Source organism: Anabrus simplex, chromosome 7, assembly GCF_040414725.1.
Source record: "Anabrus simplex isolate iqAnaSimp1 chromosome 7, ASM4041472v1, whole genome shotgun sequence".
In the NCBI taxonomy this organism is placed as follows: domain Eukaryota; kingdom Metazoa; phylum Arthropoda; class Insecta; order Orthoptera; family Tettigoniidae; genus Anabrus; species Anabrus simplex.
Window position 1 is genome coordinate 82,716,090 of NC_090271.1, and position 25,871 is coordinate 82,741,960.

Here is a 25,871-nt window from a genome sequence, read left to right on the forward strand (position 1 = left end):
AGTACAAGTGAAATGGCAGATGGAAAACACATTGCTGCTCTCCTGAATGAAGATTTAGGTATGTATTTTCCTTATAGTACAGCAGTGGCGCAATTAGTATGCTTTTGAGAGTACTTATGGTCATATTTAACGCATGTTTAAAAACGCCATATGTGATACCATTCCTTGTTCGCGATGGCAGGTTTGTGTTCTTAGGACAAAACTGGCAGTGTCAGATTCATTGGTATTATCCATTAGCAATCTGCTGTGCATATGTATGGTATTTAAATGTAATAAAACGTTGCACCTGTGCAATTTGTTTACTTATTTTATGAAATCCCTTTAAACAAAACTTTCTTTCAATTAAACCTGTGGATTCTATAACAAAGGACAAAGTTCCTAAGGACACTGAAGGAAATAAAATACAGCGGAGGAATAATCGATGGATCCAAGTCACTAAAGGAAATCCTCTAACAATGCAGTTCAAATATACACTAAACCGTGACTTTCCGTTTAGAAAAGCAGATTTTAAAAGGCACATTCTTGGTCGGCCATCAATGGTTTCTCTCCTGCCTTTACGCGAAGATGGCATTACAATAAAATATGAGAAGGGGGAAGATCTTCAAATGATGAAGGACTATATCCCCCCAGTTCATCACGAGTTCTACAACAATTTGACCCATTCTCACTCAGACAGCAGTTACAATGAATGCAAGAAGAGAGAGAAGAGAAACAAGAGGACATGGAGGAAGAAGGGGATGATTATGGGGAAGTCTGAAGAAAGCACAACAAAATGGTACAGCATCACGAGTGATGCCTCAGGAAGAACATTCTTCAAGAGATATCACAGAAGGGAATGATTCTGATTCTGTAAACAGTGACTGTGAGGGGAAATATAGAAAGTGACTATGAATAATGTCTCATATGTGTTGGAACCACACCAGTATATTTTCGTTTCATATTACTTGTTGTTTACCTATCGTGTTCTTCAGCCTGTTATATCAATTATGCACAAATTGTTCACATAACCTTGTTTTATGAGCATACACTGTAAATCAACTGTTTTGTATCAAAAATTTTAAAATACAACATGGTAATTAATTGTGTTTGCACTTGTAACCGCTTTTACTCTAAAAAGTTTTCATACACAAGGAGTACAAGTGCTTTTAATATGTTTTAAAAAATAATGCAGGGGCACTACAATCACCAACCATCCCTACAAATATACACAGACTCACTGACTATTAGAAAAAAAAATTATGATTTGAAAACAGCCCTCAGAATTTATAAACAGTCATTCAACTTTAGCTGTCATTTACTCAGTTTGCACAAAGGAGCACTTGTACCACTTGTACTCTCAGCCACTCAATTTATTTTTTCCAAATTGTAACATTATGTCTATTAGGCATTTCTCTAAAATTGAGAATCCTTGTGGTCACACACAATACATGTCAGATGTTCTTATGAAAATATCTTCTTCTTCCTAGCATTTTCCCACTGGTGCAGGGTCAGTTTTAATCTTGGCTCTCCATTTAGCATGATCTTGGGCATCATCTGGTCTTAAGTTCAGAGTTTTCATATCAGCATTTACTGTGTCATGACGACGCTGCTTTGGATGTCCACATGGATGCTGCCCAGTGGGTGAAATTGGCAACTGTTCCAGGTGCAGCACGCAGCAGGACGTGCTCATACCATTGGAGAAGTTTTTCCCATGCCTTCTCAGTGATGGGTGCAATGCCCATTTGCTGGCGAATGGTGCTGATTTGACATGACGGAGGAGCGTGAAGCCCATCGACCAACGGAAAATATGCATTTGAATGGTGTGTAATAAGCGCTCCATAGCTTTGTCAGCTGATCGACATTCAACACCGTATAAAACAACAGGACATACTATCATGCAGTATATTTTGGACTTCGGATGTAGTGGGATCATTCTGTTGCAGAGTACATCTGTGACTTCCCTCCACCTCATCCATGCTGCCTTTATCCTACTTTGCACTTCATCACCTATCCCACCACCAGCCTGTAGGTGAGATCCTAGATACCTGAAGTTTACGGTCTTCATAAAGGTCTCCCCATCAACTTGTATGGAGCCGTTGCTTGGGATGGTTTCCAGGTATTCAGTTTTATTTTTATTCAGTCTATAACCATATTGTGAGAGACAGCTGTTTCAATCTTCACCATGAAGCTGCAATCCTCTTCTGGTGGAATCAGGAAGATCATCATCATCATCATCATCTCCATGTTTGAGAGTCTAAGGGACACTCCTTTGTAGGGTCCGTATGATTGTGTCCATGATGAGGACAAAGAGCAATGGGGGCAGTGTGGAGCCCTGGTGTACACTGAATCTTAACAGGAACCTCTCCGAGGTGCTGACAGTGCAATGTACAAGACTTGTAGTGTTCGTGTATAGCATCTTGAATCAACTGATAACTATTTCTCATACTCCATGGTTGCGAAGTGCATACAGGATCACATGATGGAGAACACGGTCGAAAGCCCTTTCAAGATCAAGGAAGGCAATATGCAGTGGATGCTCTTTCTCTCAGTGCTTTTCAATGAGCATTCTGCAGCGCAGATTGCGTCAGATGTTCCAGCATTCTTGACGAAGCTAACCGACCACTCCTATAGGGATGTACTGAAACACTACTGATAGACGTCTCACGAGTAGTAGGCGGTACGCGCTTGTCGATTGTCATTTGTTCCTCCATGTTTTTAATGGAAGTTGCCAAGTTAATTGATGAAGTTTTGATATATTGGAAAGACAGAAAAGAAAACAAGAAAAATGTGATGTTTAACTACTGGGGTGCTACAATATTCCAAAATCAAGGTCAATCGCATTCATATCACCCATTTCCTAAGTAGGAGAGCTTCCTTAAAAAGCGGTTGCATGCACTTCGCAGGCACGACCTAAGAAATAAACAACTGACTCGTAATATCAAGGTCTGCTCGAAGCATTTTGCAGTTGAAGATATTGTTATTGCTGAAACGGGTAAATAAGCTAATTAGTTCTAATTAAGGAATAATTTTATAATAGGTTAGAGAGGTTCCGATTAGGTAATTTGACCTATTTCAATAATTTTACATGAAAGACTAAGACTTAAGAACACTGTACGTTTGATATTTTCATGGAGTGGCACCGACACCTTGGAAATAACACCAAGAGCAAGAAGATTTAGAAGTAGGGAAACAGTCATAACACCATGTGCAGTGGCTGGTGGAGCATCCTGAATTGCAGAGTGACCTATAATTTGACACTGGAGCACCAACAATTATTTCAGATTTCCTGAACATGAAATAATTCATCAATTCCAAAATTGAAATATTTATATCTATCTTATGACCTGAAACAAGGTCTTGAAACTTGTGCGCTGTGGGAAATTCAAATTCAGCAGTACTGGACGATGCATCTGGCACTGCAGTCGTACCAATATCGTCCTTTATGTACGCCTCAAACCTAAAATAAACGAATCAGGGCTTAAAGAATTCAATCTTAACAAAAACACTAAAAGAAAAGGTTGCTACTTTTAGTTCTTCCTTTCAATCTACTCTTGCTTCTGTCTGGATTTTTCCAACCTTTTCCTTCCACTCCGCTTTCAAATCCGCAATACTCATTGCTCCTATATGATTTCTCATCTTTTTCAAAACATCAGTAGAATAGGGTCATTTCATTTTCATACACTTAAAGTAACAGTTTTGTTTTGATTATTATAAATTTAGAAATATTCCATATAAGCCGCATGTAAAACAGTTGAAAAGCAGAAAGCGCATATTGTATATTACCATTACACTGCCTAGTGGACAAGTTTTGCGTGATACATCTCTATCAAGAGACCACACCTCTTAGTGATTGAATTTTTAAGGAACCAATTTATAACTCCATAAGAACAATGTATTTTTTTATTCCTATTTAAGGACCACCCCTCTTTCGGACCACCAACCATGCTTGAACTGCTATTTTCTTACTTTCTACTCCTTTGAAAAGACCAGATTTGAAAATGATTGAATTAAAATTTACTGTATATAGCTTCCATTTTCATCCCATCCCTGAACCAGTCATTGACTGGAAAACAGGTTGTAGGTGTTCCCAGTTTCCATTGATGCTTAAATTAAATCTAGTGTCGTGCACTCCCAGGGACACGAACTCAGGATGGCAGCTTCCTACGAGAATCGAACTGTAAGGAAGTAGGAGGAACTCCTGTGGACTGATATGTTAAGAGTTAACCAGTATAGGAGCTGGCTTTCATTACATATAAAATATGGTATAGCAGTAAGGGAATTATACTTAATTCATAAAAATTGTAATATGGTTGAAAGGATGAGTTCCAGAGTCTTGAGTAAGAAGTCAGTCACAAGTGCACCAATGATGCAAAGAGGTGATAGATGGCGCAAGGTTGGGGGGAGGACGGCGGGTGCGGAAGGATGTCCCATCCAAGTGATTTCAAGGTGTCTTTACAAAGGAAATTTAATATATCCTTCTATTCATTACATACACATCTCCATCATTAGATAGAATAATAATAGTCAAAGATGTTTCAACTCTGTTTGAGCCATCTTCAGTGACAAAGGGCTAAAGTTTTTTTTTTACATAATCGATGCTAAAAATGTGTTTCAAAAACATAGTGAAGGAAATAATGAAAAACAAAAGAGACATGGCGGAATTACAACAATTCAATATAAAATACACATTTCTATCATTAGATGTAGTAATTATCAACTCGTTTGAGACATCTTCAGTGAAAAGGTTAAAGTTTTTTACATAATTGATGCTAAAAAATGTGTTAAAACCTAATGAAGAGAAGAATGAAAACAAATGAGGCATGACAGAAACAAACAATAAGTGATTTATGGCGAGTTTATGGACCTCTTAGTCTAAAACTTGCTGTGTGTTATAGTTAAAAAACAGCACGAAATCACTGTCCTAAAAATTCAAAATGACAGTCTGTCTCCAATGAGTTACCATCACAAATAATTAAGAGGGGAGGAAAAAACTTGAAACTAAGTTTGAGAGGAAACACGTGCCATGTAAAATGTATGTGACACGTAGTGGAAACTGCCAATGAAGTTCAAATTTATTGAATAGCTGCACTCTCGAAAGACCTGACCTTCTCAAATTTAGTGGTCCCGTTCTCAGTAATCATGTCCAATGTTGGCTTAGCTGTGTTTGCCTTATTTTTAAATAGTCAGGAGGGCAGCAAAAAATTGAGAAGCAATGTTAGAGAAGATAACAAATGCCAGATAAAATGTTTGTGACACATAGGGGAAACCACCAATGAAATTCGAATCTGCAAAGGAAAAAATGATGATGTATGAGAAACTTGGGCTAATAAGTAAAAAATAAGTGTGAAGAAAACTTTTAAACTTCCTTATTAAGCAGTTGTCATCTCGAGATGCCCTGACCTTCTCAAATTTAACAGTCCCGTTCTTACTGATCGTGTCTATTGTTGGCTCAGCTGTGTTTGCGAGGATGGAAGGAGTGAAGAGGGAAGGGGAGGGGGAGTGGTGATGAGTTGGAGAGGAGGTGGGGTTTGTTTTTATTATAGAAGTTCTGAAAAATATATGGAATGAATTTTTCAAGTAGAATGTTCTTTTTTCGTTGATTTCATTTAAATTATAAGAGGGGGTTTATAAACTGATCGATATTGATGTGGATGCTTTCGAGAACGTTGAGCAAGGAGTATTTTTGCACTTAATGCATGATCTGAAGATCTTTATCTATTGATGTGTATTCGTGATTGCAGACATGCCAACTTTCAAAAGTTAAAAATCAGGAGAAATTTTGCAGCGAATCGCAACGTATTACAACATATCACTGATGGCAGAACATGTACAAATTAATTATAATTCAATACATTAACAATTCTATTTGCCCATATATATTTTTTTCATCATTTACATGTGAATACTAAATTCTGGACATACCTGAACTGTAGAAACATGTGACTTCTCATTCTTCAACATGGTGATCACATTATGACTAATTGTTGTTCAACACACCAGTAGCTGACTTAGCCCTCTTCAGAAACTCAGGAACTAAATTTTTGCTCAAAGCACTTGCCTTGCTGAACTGATTTCAAGGTTAAAAGTTTCTCCAAAGTTTGTTCAGACAGCAAGGATCTGAACTGTGTTTTTGTCTTTGTGACTCTGCTAAAAATCCTTTCACATTCTGCATTGCTATGCGGAATTGATAAAATAGCAAGCATCACCTTAGAGAGTCTGTCGTATTCAAGTACACCAACAGCTGATATCATCTGACCAATGCCCATTGAGCATCAATTCTTCCTTTTGCCAGGTCTGTTTCTTCGAGCTGAAAGTTACAGAACTGGGAGTGCAGAACATCAGTTTCTTTATCCAAACGTTCCGTTTCACTACTCAAAATGTTTGGACACTTGTTAATGAAAAATCTAAGGCTAGAAAATGATGCCTTACTTATAGCAGAAATATTTTCAATTTCTACATTAATTAAAACTTGATCTTTGAATGGAAATTTGTGTACCATGTAGTCACACGATGAAGAGAAACGCTTTCTAACAGACTTAAAGAATATGCACTTTTCCTCAGACTTCAAGGTGGTCACTAAAACAAACGCAGAGTTCCCTATCATCAAATCACAATCATCCTTTTGATTTGCTGGAGTATGATAATCTACATCAAGGAGAGAGGAGGATCTTTTAATAACGCCTGGTTTCACAAACCTTGCCATCACATTCTTCAATAGTTCCTCCAAAACTGACTTCAATAAGTGGATGTGCGGCATACTTGACTGATTGGCAATGTTAGCTCCAGTAGCATCCCCTTCTAAATTAGGCACAGAGAGTAGCCAACTCTGAATTTCATTGAGTTCAGGCCTAAAAAATATTACAGCAATGGGATATATCTTCCCAAGTCGCTTTTATTGCTACCATCAGTAGCAACAGAAAATGCATTCACCTGCAAATGTGATACAATTTTCGCCCTTTCTTCCATGCACATTTCTGTAATGATAGCCGCTGTTTTCTTTCTAGCACACCCATATCGTTTAGCAATTTTCGAATCAGGAAACATTTTGCGAAACAAAGGTCCGGCGTGATCGGCACAATTTACAGGCGGGTTATGTTCTACTATAAATGACGTAAATAATGCCTCGGCATTCGTCACAGGATTTACATCTTAGTTTTTACATGAGAAGTTCAGTTTCTGGTTTCTTTCTACACACTGGACACTCTCCTTATGTTTTTTCGTTTGCATATGCTTGAGTATATCGCATTTCCCGCCATGTGCAACTGAAAATTCACACCTACATATAGTAGAGAATGTGAACATTGGTCCCTTTCTGGATTCACTCAAACACGGAAACTCTTCCCTATAAGCACTTTTAAACACCGCATCATATTTCTTTTTTGACATTTTGGCCAAAACAAATATTAAGGCACAACACGAAAACAACTATGGTGTGCTACTTCTGAGGTTAGGTTACTCCAAAGAGAATGTTATTCGCTTGACTCGCTTGGAAAGAGAATGACTGTATTATAGACCAAAGAGCAGCACATAACTGGCCACCGTGCCCCGTACTGCCATCTGGTATCATTATTAGAACTACTATCGACCAGCCATATATCGATATAACGAGGAAATCCGCGGGAGTTTAAAATAATACGAAAATTACGGATATTGCTCTGAAAATCAGGAGATCGGACCCGGCGATAGGAAGATCGGGAGGAACGATGAAAAATCGGGAGTCTCCCGCTCAAATCAGAACACTTGGCACGTCTGTAATTGGATTCTTTATGATGCTCACTCATAGCTGAAAAAACTATTATATTTGAGTGTGTTGTGATGTTCAGCGTATCCTATGACAAAATCACGGTCTGTTTGGCCGAATTACAGGATTGGCATTCTAATTTGTAAACTCCGGAGTTCAAGTATCTATTATTATTGTTATTGTTGACAGTGTGCGGATTGAAAATAAGTCTGGAGTTGGTGTGGGAGGTTCTAAATGCTATTTTAATGTTGTGTTTTTTAAAGATATTAAGATTTGGTAAATGCTACTACTATTGATAGGGAAAGTGGAAAACTTCTCTTTAGGAGCAGAATCTTTTTCTAGGGTAGTCTTGGGTCTGCTCTTATATCTAATGATGAAGGTTCTACTGAAACTGTTGTATTCTGCAATATTGTAAATATTATTAATTTCTTTTTTATAATTCTTGCGAGACAAAGGAATAGTTAATGCTCTGAGTACCAAGCTATTGTAAGCCTCTTTCTTATGTATGTCTGGATGCAGAGAAGTTTGTTGGATGGCATTGATGAAAGTGTTGTTGCAGTTGCGCATAATGGTTAAGTCCAGGTAATTAAGGGCATTATTGTTTCCAGGGTCTATGGCGAATTTCATATGAGGATCAATGGAGTTGAGAAGTTCAAGGAGAAAACAGGCAGGCCATGTAAACAAAGGAGTGGATAGGGAACCAGCGCTGACTTGCTGTAGGAAGCAGGTAATGTGAACAAAGGAGGCCAGCATGTCAGTGCAACTGTCAGTAGAGATAGCCCGAGATCCAAAGTCAACTTAAAGACATCATATTGTGACAAGAAGATCATAACCTTAATTTTTGTTATTATATATATTTTAATGTTATAATTATTCCTACAGCATTGTCTTTGTTTGGTTTACATATGTTTTAGTCAACACATGATTTGTTTAATTTTTATTTGGTTGAAGACGGCCACTATGTGGCTGAAACTAGTTCTAAAACTTGTGTAATATCATATACAGTTGAACCTGCTTTATACGTAACTCTGTTCTACGTAATTCGTATTTGTACGTAATTTCCTTTCGGTCCCGGCAAAATATAATTTAAAAAGAGTGTTAATTAAACCCTATTTATATATAATCCGTTTATACGTAATTCACTGTTATACGTAAAGTGCCAGTGAAATATAACTGAGTTTTGGTTGCTAGGGGCTTTACGTCGCACCGACACAGATAGGTCTTATGGTGATGATGGGATGGGAAAGGTCTAGGAGTTGGAAGGAAGCGGCCGTGGCCTTAATTAAGGTACAGCCCCAGCATTTGCTTGGTGTGAAAATGGGAAACCACGGAAAACCATCTTCAGGGCTGCCGATAGTGGGATTCGAACCTACTATCTCCCGGATACAAGCTCACAGCCGCGCGCCTCTACGCGCACGGCCAACTCGCCCGGTAAACTGAGTTATGCCTAATTGTAAAGAGAATGAGCTTTTTAAAAAGAAACTACTGTATTTACGAAATTTCCTCTTTGTCGCCGTAGGCGGAAGCAGAGTGATCGGGGTTCGGTGCTGAAACAGAACACAAGAGTTTCGCCAAGTGACATTGTTGACCCTTACTTACTGGCGCCTTAACAAAGACGAGCCCCCTTCGCACCTCCTCTACCTCCGTCGTTTTTGATACGCCACCAAAGATTAAGATACATTATAAGCAAAGTGGACGATTTCGGTGCGGAAACAAAAGAAAATACAGTAAATTTGTTTGAATATGAGAATTTCTTTCGTGGTAACAACGGAGAAGTAAAATGTCCACGAGGCCGGTATCTGTTGTTTACTGTTGAACAGTAGTTTTGTCATTCAGTTGCTTTTGATTAGCCATGGAGAACAGAAAAATGAAAAGATATACGAGAAGTGGACGCCAATCCACACAAAACAAAAACTGAAATCGTTTCAGTCATAGGAATTGCTTATACCACGCTATGTACAGTTATCAGTAAAAGAAACGCTATTTTGGATCAGTTCTTAAAACTGGGTTCAAAATCAGCAAAGCGCAGCCGTCACCAAGAAGGATGGTACGTAGATTTGGATAAAGCACTTTTCACATGGTTCTAGCAAAAGTGGGCTGCAGCTCTACCAATTAGTGGAGACATGTTGAAGGCAAAGGCGATAGATTTATCTAAAATGATGAGTATCACTGCTGCTTTCAAGGCTTCATCAGGATGGTTGCAAGGATTTAAAGATCGTCATGGAATCACAGGGAGAACAATATGCGGAACCTCAAAATCTGCAGACGACATCACGGTGCAACACTGGAAAGAAGAGATTCTGCGGGTATCGTAAGCGATTATCGGCCTCCGAACATCTACAACTGTGATGAGACCGGCCTATTCTACAACCTCCTTCCAAATAAAACATTAGCTGAAAAGGGTGACTCATGCCATGGTGGGAAGAAAAGTAAAATTCGTGTAAGGGTACTTCTCGCCACCAATGCAGATGGATCTGACAAACTTCCTCTACTTGTGATAGGAAAATCAAAGAATCCGAGGTGTTTTAAGGGTGCGAAAACAAAACCTAAGGAATATGAACCCAATGGAACAGTGCTTGAAAAAACTGGACATTAAAATGAAAAAGAAGAAGATCCTTCTTATTGATCATTGTGCAACACATCCACCTCAAAATCGCTCTGGAGAATGTCCGAATGGAATTTTTCCCTCCTAACTGTACTGGTGTTCTAGAACCGCTTCATTTGGGCATCATTGCAAATTTCAAAGTGCATTATAGCAAAATGCTGGTTCAACATTTAATAACACTGGGTGATGCAGGAAATGGACCTCTCTCCATTAATATGCTACAAGCCATGGACTTTATTTCGACTGCCTGGAAGCAGTTGTCATCCTCCAAGATCACCAACTGTTTCCGCAAAGCTGGTGTCTTACTAGAAGAGGCTCCCTCTAATGATGATTATGGGGACGAAGTTTTGTCTGGCAATGAGCTAACGCTACCGGAGGGTGTAGAATTCGATACTTTTCTGCATTTCGATGACAATCTGGCTGTATGTGGAGAACTACCGGATGAAGAGATTATTGCTGATGTATGCCAACAACGCGGCGGTGATTGGCCAGCTACAAGCGATAGTGACATTGGAGATGGAGATAACGACTTGAATCTTGACACCTGAACTGAGTGAAGTGTTAAGTGCAACTGAAGTGTGTAGGCGTTACATCAGTGCGAAAAGTTGCAGTGAAAATGCTTTGAATTCATTACAAAGTTTGGTAAATGAGGTTTATACTCTTAATGCAAGAAAAGTGATAAAAGCCAAACTATCTGATTTTTTAAGGCTGGGCCAAGTTCAAAATAATATTTTCTATCTTTATGTACTTCTTATTTGCAAAAATTTAAACATGTAGGTCTATTCTATTGATTTTTCAGTAAATATGTGATTTATTGCGTCTGATTTCTAAGTAATTCTGAGTTACAAGTAGTTTTTTCTCTTCCCCTTGATATACGTATAAGTCAGGTTTAACTGTACTTGATATATTGTATTGGAAAGGTCAAATTGTCAATTTATTCTTATACGGGTATGTGACGTTATGAGGAATTGAGTGCCCTTGTGCGATTCCACACTAATGCATACACTACTCGCACACAACACTATGTTATAGTCAAGCTAAACATTTAAACTACGATGTAATTGATGCAGTTATGCTGATAATCCTGACGATTTATAATTTAAATAAACAGTTTTACAGTATTTACATTTTAATTTGGAGCACCCAATGACTCAAATATGTGTTAATATTATGTAACTAGCACGTATCTAGGTTATGTTAGCCTGGTGGTCTGTTAAAACTGCAGGGCGGTGCACCCACTAAAATGGTCCCAGGGAGAACAGTGGCATCCATCTTCGATGATGTTTGTTGCTTAGAGGGGCCTAACAGCTAAGTCATCGGCCTCTAACGGTACAAGATGGAACAAAAGGACATAATTAAAATCCATCCACTGACTAATCATTGGATCTAATTCACAATGCCTTATTTTCTAATAAAATTATAGAAAATATAGGTTAACAAGGAATAAGGCATTGCCTTGGAGTACAGAGATATGTATCATTCAAGCTAAAAGTTAAAATAACACATTAAAATACGTAAACACAAACTGAAAGAGAATCAATGGGATATAAGCATAGTTAACAAAATACACTAATACAAAGTAGATTATTACACACAGTAAAAAAGGCCAATATCCCTCCTAAAAAGGATGACAAGGTCTGCTGACTGCTCTTCATCTCGTAGGATGAGGGAAATGGCACTCGGGAGTTGTAGACTACGACGCAGAACGGCCAGGTCCACGCACTCCGTAAGGATCCGCACCACAGTAAAATGACCGCCGCAAGCATGCACCGGGGCCAGTCCGAAGACTACATAATACCACTGCTTCTCTCCGAGGAGCCTGAAGTGAAGTCTTCCATACCTCTGTAGTTCCTTTTATCGTTCTCAGCTTATCTGGGAGAGGGTTGGCCTGCAATTCCATCTCCCAAAGGGACATAACCAGATGTCTCTGCTGAGAGCGAATGTCACTGGCTGGAACCCTGTAATGCAACGAGGGCAAGGTAATAGACTCCTTGGCAGCCTTATCAGCTAACTCGTTTCCCTCTACACCCATGTGGCTTGGGAGCTACATAAATGTAATTCCAGTGCCAGCATCCGAACACCTGGCCAGCAGGTCCTGGATCTGTTGCACCAGAGGGTGCCAAGGGAAACCTGTATCAATAGAACGTAGCAGCTCAAGGAATCGGTACACAGCAGAAATTGCTGGCGCTCATCGGACAGTGTGTGCCACAGAGCTTCACAGATGGCATAGAGCTCTGCTGTGTACACATACTGACTTTTGGAACAGAAAAAATAAACCTGTTGTCAACAACAAAAGCACACCCTACTCTCGCTTCTGAGCTTGAACCATCCATGAAAATGACCGAATTGGGGAACGGCCAAGAACGGACATGAAAATTGTCCGATGAATGGAAGGGTTCGTGTTCTGCTTCGGGCCGGTGTGCAAATCGAGAATGATTTCAGGTCGTCATATTAACCAAGGAGGTACCCTACTTGGTCGCCTGACAAGACAAGGAACCAAAGGTACATCAAATAATCTGTTACTGCTATCCAAGCGTATTTCAACCGGCTGCGTTGCTCGAGGGTAAGCAGCGTACAGCCGACTATTTCCAATGTGGAATACACAAGGATAGCTTGGGTGAAGTGGCATCTGCCGCAAATTTGCAGCACAAGTAAGCAAGCAGGCTAGCAATGGGGCTTGTACAGAATGCTCCCATTGCAAACCTAACTCCGCTGTGGTAAATGCCATTCAGTTTGGCTAGGACGCTTTGCCTTGCAGATCCATATGCTGCACTGTCATAGTCTAACCTGGATAAAATATGTACCTTATAAAATCGTTGGAGCACAGTGCAGTCTGCCCCCCGCCCCCAAGTAGTGCCGCTAAGAAACTTCAAGATATTAATCTTCTTAGCACATTTCGCTCTTACTGCCGCACATGTGGCTCCCATGATAATTTGCTATTGAAAAGGAGCCCAAGAAATTGGTGTCAACTAGAGGAAGGGTGACATGCCCTAAATAAAGCTCAGGGAGGGAGTGAAGAGTGCGCTTCCAGCAGAAGTGTACAACAGAGGTCTTTGTGGTTGAAAACCAAAAGCCATGTTCTAAGGTCCAGTGTTAAACTCTCCTAATTGCTTGCTGTAACTGTCGCTCAGTGACAGCCATATTTTGAGCGCCATAATGCATAGCAAAATCGTCTACATATAGCGATGGCATTACTGCTGAACCAGCAGCAGCAATAATACCGTTTACAGCAATCACGAACAGAGTGACATTGAGAACCAATCCCTGTGGGACTCCATTTTCCTGACGTGGTATTGCAAACATGCCCTTCGTACTCGGACAAGGACGGGAGGACTAAAAATTCGCAATAAATACCGGCAGGTTACCTTGGAAATTTAACTGATGCAGGACTGAAGGTGGTGTCATAGGACTTTTCTAAGTCAAAGAAAACAGCCATCAAATGCTGTTTGCAGAGAAAAGCATCCTGGATAGAACTCTCTAAGCGTACCAAGTGGTCAGTGGTCGAGTGAGCGGCTCGAAAACCACACCGGTATCCGGAAAAAAGTCCTCTTTTCTCAAGACACCACACAGGTCGGTGATTTACCATTGTACCCCCTGGTAGCACGGCCAGCAAATTATTTTCCCAGCGGCTCAATTTCTTCTCAGGGTATCCATCAGTCAAGTAAAATCTGAGATTTTACGTGAGTTCAGAAGAATACCGGTCCACCGAAGACGTATCACCGAAGAATTAATTCACCTAAGAAAGTACTGACTACCGAAAACCTCGAAAAATTCTTACCATGCATCAATTCAATCAATAAATTACTCAACTTAACAACTAACTTATAAACTAAGCGTAAGAGAAAGAATTCATAACACATTCGTTCTAGTAAAATAATATAATAATATTTATTTAAATAAAATATCGACCTACAAAAAAAAGTAGTGTGAATTTGGGTAGTATTTTTATGTTATTATACCTGAATAATAGTTCAGAGTCAGCGCTGGCTCACATAAAAGAAAAGTAATTGCAACGTTAAGCTATTTACACATATTCATACTCATATTCATATTCATGTTGAGATTCATATCCCTGTTCATGTTAACATTCACATTACGAAATGAGATCAAAATGAATCTTACTATTCACAATTGATCACTGAGCAATCACAATCCTCCATTGAAATACTTCATTAGGTTGACGTAAATACTGTCTTGTTAATTATATTACTTATTCTCATCACATTCAAATCAATTACGTCTTAATAAAACGTTTAGTTTACCAGAATGAAGCGCAAAAATAACTAAATAGATTAAAGTCAGAATGTAAATATAATTTTGAGCATATCTTTGGATATATGTCTCTGAAAATAAACCCTAGCTTAACTTTTAACTCACAAATCTGATCTCATAACTCCGCATTCATAAATTTGAACTCATATTATTTGGTCCTTCTTAAATATGCTTCAATAACAGCTTAGGGGCTAAGGCAATACTTCCCTAGTGCCTGTGACATCTGGCTCCTAGCCTACCATTTACCTATTCATTATATTTTTCAAGAAACGTCAATTCAAATAATCTCTGTGTCAAAAGAAACAAATTATCTAACTATGTACGCAGTTTCTGATCCACACACACATCTATTTCCGGCTCAATGTGCTTTCCCTTTCTCATATTACATAGTATTTCTCATCCTTGCAAGCTACTGAGTCAGTCAGAATGAAAATAATACGCATTCATGTTTGGAAATGTGTTACCGCATCAAAGAATATCATGATTACATTTGGCCGTGAACATAGTTAAATAATATATCAACGTACTCTCGTATTTAACATACAGCATCTACAACTGTCATACGATTCTGTCACGAATCTCAATTCTATTATAGTACATATCAATGTTACCTCAATTAGGTCATCCACGCGATGTGCTCTCTTTCACGTACTCTTTTCATTTGACACGAAATCTCACCTCATATAAATGTAACATAGCGTTTCCTCAGCAAATAGCATTCTTATCCACACCGAAGCACATAAATAAACATCCACGTTTCAATATTCATAAATACATTTCGTCGAATAACCATATTACAACTTCATTTTCAATACACAACTATCACTTCATCTGCATAATCTCTACCACAAACATATCGCCGATTACTCTTATAATGCTATGCTAAGTATCTCAGAATTGCTTTTCTATTAAATGCATTTCAATAACCGTGTATATTCAAACCCAAAACAGAGTTCAATGCCCTCATGTTACAGAGCAAAGAGTATGTAACTCAAATACATACATATCTGACGCGCGTGCCAAACGTGACGTAAACATTGTGCAAATTAATACGAGATCTATCGAAGTTCCACAATATCTGTTAACTCATTGCTATCTGCTCTTAATACAAACACTTCATTCATTTACTCATGCCACATTCTACTAATTCTGACCAAGTGCAGTAGCACGTATATAATGTAATCAAAATCTATTCTACACTGCCATATTATATTATAGCCTTAAATATCTCACACTTCACTTGTATAATTCACTTGCATTCTTAATTAAACGGTTAATATTACCAACTAATCAGCACATGCCAAACGTAAGTGTGTGCATGCAGATAAAAAAAACTACGCAACTAAAAAAATGTAAAGACTTAACTCGTTTGATGTTATATCTGGTACAGTTGTCGCTCCAGTGCTCGGATGTGGTTAGACTCGCGGTTGGAATCCGGGTCTGGTCATCCTCCGTCCTCCCGTTCAGAACCACCTTCTGGTGGATTGAGATTCTCCCTCATCATAGCCTGGACATCAGGTTGGACATCGCCTTCCTCGTCATGTGCTGGTCATCTGGTTGGGATGTACCTTTCCCCAATTCGGTCCATCTTGCATTTTTAGCAAGCACACATCATTTCAGTTCTGCAGGCAGCAAAGATATTCATTTTGGAGAAGGAATCTGTCATTATATTTTCCATTTTTACGATAACATCCCTTCAGTTGATATTCTTTTCCTTGTTCTTTGGGATGTAAATTTTTCTTTGGTCGGCATTAAGTTCTCCGTATATAAGAATTTATATATCAGCTTTTTCTGTCGAACTCGAAATTTACTCTCCTCCTCCTTGAATTGAGCTAGGATAGTCTTCTTCCTGTTTGAAATTATTTCTCCTCTGTTACAGTTGGTCCTTCTTTACCAAACGTAAGACGATTGCTCACGGGATCCTGCTAGATCTAGATCACCGTATTTTACTTATTTTTTTATTTCTCGGCTCTTCTTATATCGTCCGCTGGTGAATTATTCCGTCAGTTTTTGAACGACACTACTTATTCTTCGATATTTTCTTCTCAATTCCTATATATTCTTCCAATATGAAGCTCGTTTGGCAGATGCGTCTTCCCTCTTGCGATGCAAATTTTAAAATGAAGTTTTTTTTAACAATCCCTTCGCTGCTATATTATTTTTTTTACAAACAATCACCTTGACTCTCTACTGTCCCGTAGTGCCTTCCAAATTGGTTCATTCCGAGACGTGTGGCCTTCTATGACATCGCACTATCTAGAAATTCATAGTATCTCATAGATCGCATGGGCCATACCTTCCTACGCCGCCATTTTGCAAACGGTCTACGAGATGCGAACGGGCACACCATCCTCTCAAAAAGCTTACACAAACAGTTTGTATGACAAATAGGCCTGTAACTTCCTGCATACTTAGCCTTTTTGTCAGGCTTGAGGACAGGAGTTACTATGGCCTCACACCACTGTGACAGAAACTCACCCTCTACCCAGATTCGGTTGAACACACGAAGGAGATATAAAAGACTATCCTCACTAAGGTGTTTCGACATCTGATTATGGACATTATCTGGTCCGGGAGCCGTGTCCTTGCAAAGCGCCAAAGCGCTGCAGTGTTCCCACTCCGCAAAGGGCACGTTATAGTCCTCTGAAGCTTGTGTGGCGAAACCGAGTTGATGACAATCTGCCTCCCGCTTCAGAGCTAAGAAATCACAACATAATTCCCTGAACCAGACACATCCACGAAACGATGATTAGCAACAGAAGGTGAATCTGTGACGATATTGTCTGTACGGGAAACTCCCGGTACTAAAAATGATCCCTGTATATCCAAAATATGTCTGAGTTTAGTCCACACTTGAGATGACTGTGTATGTCACATCATAGACACATATCTCTCTCCCCTGAAGCTTTCTTACTCTGTCGAATAAGAACTCGCGCCTAGTGCGGAGTTCTTTAAATATTACCAAGTTGGCCACAGTAAGCCGCCTACGAGTTTATGAGCGCGACGGCATTCTTTTATAGCTGCTACAATTTCTTTGTTCCACCAAGGAACAAGTTTTCGGCGAGGAGTCCCTGAAGAGGATGGAATGGACTCCTCTGCAGCAGCAAGAATAACTTGTATTATGTAAGTTATACCACCGCCTGTGCTCCGGCCAGTTGCATCGGTAAAGCATACCTGCAAACTTTACAAAACCAAAAATCAGGAGATTTTGATATGAAAATTAGCGACAATCAGCTTCAAGGTTCCGCTATTAACCCAATTTAAAATATATTAAGTAAGCTCAAAAACAAATAACAGCCAACTTGGAAGGAGTGAAAGAAGTGAACACTCAACAATATTTAGAACAGTGTCAAGGAGTCATATGTTTTATCAAAAACTTTTTACTGGAAGACAAGCGGAATATTTTAGTGTAACAGTGCTGGAAACTTTAATAACAACTATTCAAATGAAGAGAAATAGTTTTTAAAGTAGACTAACTATAAGTATATCCATTCCATCTCATTTCACTAACCCAATTAACCACCACATTGTTTTAATTTCATTTTAATTTGTATTTAAATAGTTTTTAAGAGGAACAACGTATCTGATAATGATGTACTTAAAAACTTAGTAATTCAGCTAAGCTACGTAACAGCTGAAAATGTTCTTAAATAAGAACGAAATGTGTACCGTTTGTAATTAGTTAATTTGCTAAAAAGCAAACAAAAGTATCAAAAATGTGGAAGATTTTTTTTATTGTATGTTACTGTGAATAGAATTTGATACGGAAAATGAAGCTGATTTCTTGCAAGCTCTACTTGAAGACGGAATGAGTTTCGTAAAATGTTCGTACTTGCAAAAAGTCTACGTTATGTCCACGGTTAGATGGTTTTTAAAATTTTTTTGAGTGTATCGCTGAGCACATTTTCAGCAGTTCCCTCAGGACAATGTATAGTCACTGAGCTTTCAGGCAGGAATCAAAACTGCTCCTTCTCAAGTACCGGTAACACAAATTTAGTATTTTAATATTATCGTATACGATTATGTTATCAAGACCAGGACAGATGTTGCACCTTACATACATAAACCCATAGGAAGTTTTGGAATTGCCTATTACTGTTTTGGTCCTAATATAAGACTGAGAATTTCAAGTTTTTGTGTTAAAATGTTATAAAAACCGCAGTCGTTTTATCTGCGCAAATTACATTAAAAACTTTGTAGCTTTTCGCACCCGTACCGACTTGTACAGCGAGTGCGCTTTCCAGCTGAGCTCAAGATCACGAATACCGGTAACCGTAATTTCATAAGTTTTGATGATATATTTTTTCTTTCCAATTCAATTATAATCATTATAAAATATCAAAGCCATTTTGACAGTGCTGATATAATTATTTTATTATTATTATTGATATATACAGTCGTATCAGCACACACGTTTTTAAAACATAACCGGTTTTCGGACACTAAGGTCCATCATCAGTGTTAATATTTAAATTTAATTTCACATAAGTGTGTCGTCAAAATGAGTTAAAAATGAGTTTAAATTTGTAGCCCTGTTGACATCAACTGTAAAATGAGAAAAAAAAAAAAAAAAACCCAAGTGTTAAAATTATGAAATCAATACATGTAAACTTACAATGTTGTTGTAAAAATTATGGACATACCATGTTAAGGCTGGCTTTCCTTCGTGCTCAGGCTGTTGGTCGAGTACTAACGAGCGTTCAGCTTTAACTACGGAACCGCACTGCAAGCACATGATGTTACGTCACCTCAAGGTTACGTAGTGAGCACCTGATGTTTACGTCAACTCAAGATTGTAAACAAGATGTTGCTTGCGGCTGTTTCATTTAAAATTTTATCTGGTTCCCTAGTCTGCGCTAAAAATATCTCAATGTTTTCACGTGTATTTAATTCAAATCCATAATTACCTTTAAAAATTAACTTCATGTCCTTTTCGATCCCTAAAAAGCTATGGTTATTGTTATAAATGTGTTCCGCAAAAGCTGAATACTTGTTGTACTTTATTGCCTTAAAATGTTCTTGATATCTTTGATTTAAGGTTCGCCCGGTTCTACCTATATAAAACTTTTTACAGTCGTTACAAGTGAGCCTGTATACTCCCGAATTAGTATATATATCTTTTTTATTGACACTGTGTGCATTATATATGTTCTGATATTTTATTTCTGGTTCGGAAAGCTGTTTTTAGTTGAAATTTCTTAAATATATTCGCGATTTTAAAAACTTGACTTCCAAAATATGTAAATGTCTCAAATTTATTATGTTCATGGATTTTCTTTCTTTTCTCATGGTTTTTCTTTTTTTCTCCAGTTTCTTTCTTACGTATAATATTGTCTATCATTTCTGGGTTGTAGCCATTTGCTTTAGCAATTTGTTTTATTATTCTAATTTCTTTCAGTTTGTTTTCATTACTGTGTGTGTTGATACGACTGTATATATCAATAATAATAATATAATAATAATAAAATTCCAATTCAATGGTGATTAGTGATGGGCAGAATAGAATATAATGCATTCGAGAACTTGAGAATCGATATTTACATTCAAAACCATATTCTCGATTTCAACGTAAGCTTTAAAAGTCGATGAAGGCCTAATTTACGCAGTACAAGATTTCCATAAACTGAAAGATTTAAAAAAAAAAAGATTTTGCCATCATGTGGGTGCTTTTGTATCAAATGTGCTTTATTTTATTAGATCAGAGAATTAAAAACTTCTTGTGGTCGATTGTTGTTTGGCTTGGTGTTATTAGGTTTTTTGAACAGTTTGACTGATGAAAGTCGCCAAACTGAAAGAAGTTTTCAGAGGAAACTGACGAAGTTTCCAACTTTTGAAACTTTTACGTCGTGTACCAGTAATTAATGTTTAAAGCCGGCCCCGCAGTTGAACTGACCTGCCTCTCACCAAGAGGGTCCGGGTTTGACTCCCGGCCAGATCAGGCATTTTTACCTGGGTATGAGGGCTGTTTCCAGGTTCACTCATTCTACGATTACCAGTACCTTTAATTAAGGAACTATTTAATGGTGAGATGTCGACCCCAGTCTAAAGAGCCAGGAATAATGGCTGAAAGGATTCATCACACTGACCATGCGTCATCTCGTAATCTGCAGGCCTGTGGACCGAGCAGCGGTTGCTTGGTAGGCAGAAGGCCCATTGGGGCTGTAGTTTGGTTTGGTTTAGGAGTGTTTGTAAGATTATAAGATATATATTTCCTTTTTGTTATGTTTAGCCAAAATGTTGATGGTTCATTCATTACCAGATTTTCCGTCTTCCTGTGTTGTATGTTTTATTTTTCCATAGTCCCTCCAAAAACGCAGAATCGAGGTTCCACTGTACATTGTATCACGCGCCCACATGATTATCCAAAGCGCAATGCTATTTTTATCAAGTAATAAAATAAAATTCACCAGAATTGTCTGCAAATGTCCCTAGAAAAGTCGCTATCTCTGATATTCTGTCACTAAATTACTAAATTAGATTCCAAATCTAGTGACTAGCCTCTAGACAAGAAAAGGTTGCACCTTATCAATACATACGTGAACTCTCAATACAGAAATGAAACTAGTAAATCAAGATAGCCTCTAGAATCGACTATAACTGATGTGAACGACCACGAACATAGCACGCGAGAACGATAGATTTACAATCGATATACGCGTCGTGATATACAGATTTCAATAAACATCGCACATTCGTGCGTATTTCTCGTATTAATAAATGTTGATATTTCATTTGAAAGCAGCGAACGAGCAAAGGACTTCCGGCCACTGGCGTACAATGCTGAAATGGCGGGATTTGAAAACAAATGTTTGAAGACGACTGAAAAATAAGCTAAAATCGGGAGAAATGATACAATAATCGGGAGCTGGGAAAAACTGTCGAAAATCAGGAGTCTTACATGTTATAAATCTCATATTATGTTCCGTATTGAAATGTACTTAAAATCAAAATATTACTAGAATTATAAATTCCACCTGTTCAATACATAAGAGTTTTTTATTTATATTTAAGATATAGTTCTTAGGATATTACATACAGAGACATGTTTCACCCATGTTGAGGGCATCATCAGCAAGATCCTGATTGTTTTTATACTTAAATGTGTATAGATTTTTGCGAATGTCTTGTTCTTTAAAAAATGTGGTAACAAGTGGTTATTCTGGAGATGGCATAAGTAGCTTATAACGTACACCGAGAATAACACGGCCACAACTCAAAAAAGGTAAATTTTACAGGAGAGAGATTTGAAAGTTTGCTTCTTGTATATAAAATCAGATTATTCATAAATCAAAGTAACTGTTTACTACAATTACTTCGGTATATACACTTTTTACTTTGGTCTACATACGCTTTGATTTATGCAATTGTATGCGAGATAATCTGATTTATATTAATAAAATTTGTACTTGTGGCCTTATAATACCAGCAAGGTAGAAGATTTACTAACATTACTTCGAAATTGTAATGGAAAGTATGAATACCAACTTGCATAATGATCACAAGCACACTTTATTCTGCAACATTTACTACACAATAACTTAACCAAAACCAATTTTATTATATTCAAAGTACAATAATTTTGTCAACATAATTCTACAGCTCCTCACATTGGTAATCAGCTTCCGTAAGGTCCGCTTGTCTGTCCTCTTCATTTTGATCATGAGCTTGTAGGCTTTTAAAGAACTGGTGATTAACTCTAGGAATGACACCAGTTGAACACAAGTCGAGGAGGTCCTTAAGCTTGCTCAAAGATATTTTGGGTGATCATGAATAAGCCTGTTCCAGAAGTGGTAAACTTGCGACGTCCTCGCAGTTTTCCTCTTACGTGTATTGTTTTAAAGTCCTGGTCTTCGTAGTCTGTTTTGTAGAACAGAACGTTGGGTGAATCCTTTGTTTCGATGATTTTGAAGGAATTTCTGGCCATCTTCGTTGACTGTGAAATTCTTACCCATATTCTTCGCCAGTTGTTTAAAATCTTTAATGTCCTCCGTCGCAAGCTCTCTTACAATGTAGGGCTTTCCTTCTTTCTTAGCTAACTGTATCAGAGGCACCCACTGCGTTGGTGTATAAATTGGGCCTGATTTCAAACTCCTTGCTTTCTGCTTCTCAATTGTAGAATGCATACTATCTCCTTCGTTCTGTGTGTGTCCAGCTATCAAATATTTATGGGTAATTTGTGGAAAACTAAGTGTCTGTACAGCAAAGAGGTACAAAGATGCTATAAATTTATTCTTATTTTGTCCACCAGCATTATCTGAATAAAATACAACACGTTGATTCTGGCAATGTTCTTCTAGAAAAGTCAAAACACAAGTTCCAATTTCATTGACTCCACGATTAGCTATGGATTCGTTCCAAAAGAAACAGTACCCTTCCTTCTTTCCGATATCATAAACAATAAAATTATAACAATTCAACTTTCTCTTATAGTACAAAACTGAAATATCACCATATGGTGCTTGAAGGACTGCCTATAAATCAAAGCATGATACAGTCAATGACCCTTCCTTACCAAGAACACCACCTTTGGATTTCTCTTCTCTACTTAGAAGTTTGTTTCTGCAATGATCTTCATACATTGCTCGTTTCTGTTCCTTTTCTTCATCACTGGCATTTTTGTAACTTTCACAGAGCGCACACTGATCTTTCTTTGGCACAAAAAAAGAAAGATTGAAGTCTGTATTGAAAATTTCCCTATATAAACTGAGCTTCACTGAAGGAAGTCCGCTTTTGGTTTGATTTTCCAGATACAGTCGGTACATCTCAGCAACTGTTAAGCTCCCATCTAGATACTCTTTACTTGTTTGAGCTCGAAGATAATGAGACTCTGTTCTGGGGAACGAGCGTATATGGTTTCTAACCTGTTCCTTCAACACCTCATCAACATTATGCTTTGTGTGTTTTCCGCGTTTCTCCTTCTCTAAAACTCCATGTTCGTCAACTTTATTCCAGCAGTTCCTTATGAACGTCTCCTACATCAAGAGTTTTCATACAAAACTGCTTACAGACCCTTATTTTATTTCCATCTACAAGGAAGTAGTACGCAATATTACATCCCCTCTGGCTGCCTTCTTTTGAATATCTGTACCTTGGTTGCACTTTTTGGGAGTGACTGACCACAAAATTACGCTGCAGGCCATGATCTCCTAATTGCCAGTAGGATTTATTGATTTCTGCTTGTCTTTCCTCTGTAATTTTGGTGGGACATTGAAGACGGCACTTTTTCCCACAAACACCTCTAACTGACTTTGCAACTATTTCTTTATTGGTTACAGTGAGGTATGTCTGACCTAAATTTACTCTTGATTTCTTTATGTTCGCTTTCCATAACTCTGGCTGACGTTTCCCTTTCTTGCTCTGCGATCTATCAGCTACTTCACTTTCTACTCGAAGTGTTGCATGTTCACTCTCGGTAGAATCCTCAGTTGTTTCTATTTCAGGCACATCACGCTTTTCAAAATGTACTAATTCTGAGATATCACTATCACAAACAAATTCTTCCAGCGCCCCACTCTGCTTCCCTCGATCGACATTCTTTTCTTGTGAACTGGTCTGCAAAAGAGAAAAATTAGACCCTCTGTATTTCGTTTGCTTGTTATGACTTAATTTGAAAGAACTACCTATAGCATGTTATTTATAATAATGTACCTCTGAGGCCATTGTGCTTGTATTGCACAAAGCTCCACTCGTCCCTTCACAGTTAGTGCATGTTGCAAGTGGTAATCTGATACTCTGAGGGAGATGAGCTGCTTTCACAGGCACGAGATCAGTGTAAACCTTTTCTTCACCGGCATTTATCTACAAGTAACAAAACATAAAACTAACATTATTATATTTTACACAGATATGACTACCCAAGCGATTTATCCAATGGATATTCAATTTCTGAATTCAACTTGCCTGTAAATCATCACTGCCTCTATCTGGTTTTAAAATATCGAAGTCGCTTTGGTCCTTTGTAGATGCTACAGGGATACTTCGCATTTCATCAAGTTCAATTCCATGTTGGTGTTCAACAATCTGTAACAAATTAATCAGCCTTAGGTACGCTCTCCGTTCCCTCATCATTTCATGAATATTTAAGAAATGTACGAGTATGAAAAACAGCAACAGGGTACAAAGTTACTGCTTCCAGTAGTACACTAAATATATTAAAATAAACGATCAACTTAAACCCATATACTTCCAGTTACAGCTATGATAAATCCCAGATATAATTTTAATCATATTTACAGGTGGCTGCTTACCTCTGAATCACAATTTGTGGCAGGATGGAGCACCATCATCATCATTTTCCTTATTCGGGATGATCCTGTATTGTTCATGTCCATTTTGATACATCCAAAATCACAGAATAAGGCAAAACTGATTAACACAACGCACAGAAGTTTATCTACTATAGTCACTAAGGAATTCCCTCCAATTCAATGTAAATAATAAGTACATTATTAATGACAATAAGGAAACTGGATCTACATTGTAGCAACAAGAGCCCTCCACTCAGAAATGTGAGTGTAATAAGGCCACAACTTAAGATGCGTACCTGCACAACAGTGAATTGGTATGGAATGCAAGTATAATACAGCCATATGTCAAGATGTGGCTGTATTGTTCTCACCACTAAGATTAAGAAACCAAAATGTTATAAGGAATTATCTGCCCTCAGGTGGAAAAAATTAAAATATATGTATGGCCATGTTACAGTAAATAGAGCATGACTAGATGATATTATTACTTGAATAAAACGAAAAAAAAATTTTTTTTTGAGATGTGGCCTTATAATTCTCAGTATGCGATAATAGCTTAATAAATTAAGAAATAAGTCACTCTTAGTGGTAGTAAGTTGTTCAAGTGTTTAGGAGCGATGACAGGTTAGCTGGTTGATAAAATTGTTGCGCTGAAATAAAATTTGGTAAAATATGGTGCCTTATTCTGGAGATGGCATAAGTAGCTTATAATAGCTTAATAAATTAAGAAATAAAAGTCACTCTTAGTGGTAGTAAGTTGTTCAAGTGCTTAGGAGGGATGACAGGTATTCGTCGGAAAACGTAGCTGTATTTATAATAAAATTAGCTGGTAGATGTGGTTGTAGCTTCTTGTATTAAAAGTCAAAAGGAAACTATATGAGGTTGTGTAGAGCTTGAGGTGTTATGTCTGAAATAAGAGGAGAATGAAATGTTAAGGAATAATATTAAAGGAGGAGAGAAAAGAAAAAGATATGTGTGAAAATTACTTACCCCTTTGACAGTTGTGACGTTAATTTTGTGATGTGAG

General features: G+C 37.9%; 1 protein-coding gene across 1 annotated transcript in view; it reads right to left on the bottom strand.

Moving 5' to 3' along the window:
- Positions 1-25,871, bottom strand: part of Rpn11 (regulatory particle non-ATPase 11) — a 148,685-nt gene that overhangs the window by 106,327 nt on the left and 16,487 nt on the right. The window lies entirely within an intron of this gene.